Source organism: Myotis brandtii, unplaced genomic scaffold (genome assembly GCF_000412655.1).
Source record: "Myotis brandtii unplaced genomic scaffold, ASM41265v1 scaffold806, whole genome shotgun sequence".
In the NCBI taxonomy this organism is placed as follows: domain Eukaryota; kingdom Metazoa; phylum Chordata; class Mammalia; order Chiroptera; family Vespertilionidae; genus Myotis; species Myotis brandtii.
This window is the reverse complement of record NW_005371249.1, coordinates 1625833-1629668: the sequence shown is the minus strand read 5'-3', so window position 1 is coordinate 1629668 and position 3836 is coordinate 1625833. Positions and strand designations below refer to the sequence as shown.

At 47.1% G+C, this 3836-nt stretch overlaps 1 protein-coding gene and 1 pseudogene across 1 annotated transcript in view; one reads left to right on the top strand and one right to left on the bottom strand.

Moving 5' to 3' along the window:
• The window catches only part of LOC106724364 (Golgi-associated plant pathogenesis-related protein 1), a 36021-nt gene that overhangs the window by 28648 nt on the left and 3537 nt on the right, over positions 1-3836 (top strand). The gene's annotated exons all lie outside the window — the stretch shown is intronic.
• LOC102256177 lies at positions 28-1801 on the bottom strand (annotated as a pseudogene).

Sequence of the window (3836 nt, the reverse complement as noted above, 5' to 3'; positions counted from 1 at the left end):
ACAACTGACATAATACAAATGTGGTGGCTACTGTGCATCTTTCCTACAACCACACCCAAAAGCGACAATACTAGTAATTTCTACATCAAAAGAAGGTACTCTTTAAAATAATCCACACTCTCCTTTCCTGTTATTTTTCCATGTCTTCAACTTAAATTTTAAAATTATCAATGACAAAAGGAAAAGGTAAAGAAATATTACCAATCTGACTGCTTCTTTCATTTTTTCTGAAGCAATTGCCAAGATTTCTGTGGTAGGATTGAAGGTCAAAGAAGAAACACCGGTAACCAAGTTCATTATAACTTTTATCGGCTTTGGGTTTGTTTCTTGGAGACAAGAATCTTGACTGTATATGTTTACCACTCCGCAGTTAGAACCACAAGCCACATACTGTCCATTCCTAGATGTTGCAATGCTCAATCCATATAAACTGCCTTCATCAACAAACCTGTTCAGGCACTTCCTAGAGTTCACATCCCAAACGTAAACTTCCCCGTCCGCCGAAGAGGCGTACACTTTCTTACTATCTGAAGAGAACGTGGATGCTGCAATCCTTCCATTTATTTTCATGCTACTAATCAATTCTTTAGTCTTCATTGACAGCAAATGAAAATATCCAGCAACGCCATTTATGAGCAAGAAGGACCCATCTGAGGAGACTTCGAAGTTCCTTACTATCTTCTCTTTCAAACCTCTCACTTGCAGTACTGGAATTAACTTTCCAGCCAGCATATCATAGACATAAAGCACCTTGCTGTGCGTACTTGTGGCTAAAACCTCTTCTCCATTAGCACTAAAACGAGCCTTAAAGATTGGAAACTTTTCCAAATAGATGCTCTGAATTTTAGGATTTGTTTTCCCATCAACCTGTAAGGAAGTACAAAATATTCCTTTTGGTTATTTCCATAGACCCTATATCCTGGTAGCAAACTTTTCACTCCAAGTTGTCATTTAAAAATGCAATGACATACCTGAAACAGTGATACAGAGTTATCTAGTGCAGCAACCATCACCACCTGAGCACCAGGATGGAACTGCACAGACGAGATCCGAGCAGTCGTAGGACGTTCAGCATTGGCATGTAGGCAGTTCTTCATCTTTTAAGATTCCTTTAGGAAGAGATGTCGATGTGAATATGAAATTCCCAGTCCTTTGCAATAAATCATCTTCATCCTCTTCACTTTCATCATCTGAAGATGTTTTCTGATTAGTCTCTACCCGCTGGTACTTACCCCCCCACCCCCACCCCGGCATGCTGAAATTCTTCCTTAAGTCTCTTCTGAAGCTCATTTTTTGAAAGTTTATTTTCACTGTCATTTTTCATCATATCTTTCCGAAAAGGATTGTTCATCATGTCAACCATTTCCTCATCTTCATCTTCTTCATCCACCCAAACTGGCTTCTTTTGAGGTGGAAAGTTATCTTTTGCTTCATTCTCCACTTCTGAGTCACCTGAGTCTTCCTGTACTTGAACCCGTGGGCCTCGCCAACGCCGCAGCAGCGCGTCCTCGTTGTCCGCGGTGTCACCGAAAACCAGCTCCTCCAGGCACCGCTCCACGGTCGGCTTGTCCTCCTCCAGCGTCAGGCGGTGCAGCTCCTGGAGCCGGCTCTCCTCCGCCGCCTCCATCGTGATCGCAGCGGCCGCTGCCGGCGGTTTCCGCTGGGATGAATAAGCTGCCTTTCGGGGCGGCCCGCCCGGCCCCGCTCCGGCTTTCCTGTCCGGCTTCATTCGGATCTTCCGGTTCGGCTTCGATCCGGTCCTCAGCTCCGGTTTCGTTCAGCTCCTCCGTTCGGGTGGCATCGTTGGCTTGGAGAAGAAACGCCTGGCATACTGTTCTTAGTATGTTTGCTCCCCTTCTTGGCGCTATGTGTTTTAACCAAGGTCACCTCTCCGAGAAAGGTTGTTTCCCCAGGTAGGGGTTTTTCCCTGAAGTTAGGGAGGGAATAAAACCCCTTAACTAAATGCCAGGCGGGTAGTTAATCACTTTAACTATGAACAATCACGCTTAAGCTACATAATCTTTACTCCCTGGAATGGAGATAAGAAACACCCTAACCTTTGGAGTATAAATTGACAGAATTCAAATCAACTGGTATAACTTCGCAGTGAAGATGGCGTCGAGCAGTGGGACAAAAAACTTGGACTTTCGCCGCAAGTGGGACAAAGATGAATATGAGAAGCTCGCTGAGAGGCTCACGGGGGCCATCTTGGAGGTTAGTTACCACAATTTTCCAAGAGCTAAGGCTTTATGGAAATGAGAAGTGCCTCCTTCTAAAAAGACTTTTTACCTAAAATTATTATGTCTTGGTTGAAAACAGTACAATCCTTACAAACAGATTTGACTCATGCTGTTTCTTTCTGTTTGCTAGATATTACTGCAATGTCTGTGACTGTGTTGTGAAGGACTCCATCAACTTCCTGGATCACATTAATGGAAAGAAACATCAGCGAAACCTGGGCATGTCTATGCGTGTGGAACGTTCTACCTTGGATCAGGTGAAGAAACGTTTTGAAGTCAATAAGAAGAAGATGGAAGAGAAACAAAAGGATTATGATTTTGAGGAAAGGATGAAGGAGCTCAGAGAAGAAGAGGAAAAGGCCAAAGCGTACAAGAAAGAGAAACGGAAGGAGAAGAAAAGGAAGGCTGAGGAGGACTTGACATTTGAGGAGGATGATGAAATGGCAGCTGTGATGGGCTTCTCTGGCTTCGGTTTCATCAAGAAGAGTTACTGAAGCTTTCTATGCTTGGTTGGCCCTTTGCTGGGCTTAACTTTGAGTGTGGGCGGGGTCATTTTTTTGGGGGAGTACTTGGGAAAGTCCTTAAGTGGCAGTGGGGAGGGCTATAGGGTGGGTGTTTATGCTTTCCCTCGACCTTGAGAGAAAGCACAGGAGGCAGAGGTAATGCTGGGGCATATTCCTTTAGCCTCAGTGTATCACTCGCGTCACAGGCCCTCTGCCCATTGTGTTCCCAATAAAGAAAAACCTCTTCTGAGGCTGCTTTCCCAAATCTTCCCCTGCATCTTTCCCTCTTCATCTACTCCATTGACTGTGGGAGGGGCGGCCTGGAGCTCGGAGTGGCTGGGCTTCCTTCCATGTGTCCGTGTGTTTTGATGCATACTAGCTGGAGTGCCTGCCGGTGGGAAGAAGAGGGCCCTACCCCTGCCTCTGAGGAGGGGCCACCTCCTGCGTGTTTGGGCTCCACTGGCATCTCTGCTTTGCTTCCTGCCTCCCTCTCTCATCTCCCCCCCACCTCCCGACATGATCAGCGTGTGCCAGGGCCACATCATTCTGTTAACAACAGTGCTGTGTAGCCTTTGCACGAAGTTCACTAGACAGATGAGGCCTGGGCTCGTGCGGCATGGGCTTAACATGGTGAACAAAGGCTGGGAGAAAGCAGTTTTGAGAGACGTTTTCTCCTGAAACTGTTTCCTTTTATGTTTGAGCCAGTGAGTGTAACTGTCCGTGGGGGGTCGGCCACCTGCCTGCCGGTGGCCCCTTGTCAGGTTCTCTGTCCCCTACATGCTCTTTTCACTTTCAGCTCTTGCTCCCTTTGTCTCCTGTCATCTGCGGGCCTCTCGTTTAGCCATTTAATGCCCAAGAGTGGCCAAACCGCTTCAGACATCCTGGGGCCAGGGGGAGTGTCGCTTCTACGCAGGCACAGGCGGGCTCCCGGCAAACAGCCGGCCTCTTCCAGCGTCTCAGATTCCGTGGTCTTGGTTTAAAAGTTTATTTCTCTCTCTGGCCTCGCCAAAGAGCCAGCACGAACATTACTGCGCTGCAGGCAGGTCATGATGGACTTTTTGTTCAGAAGGGCGGCTCGGTGACAGTTGTGACC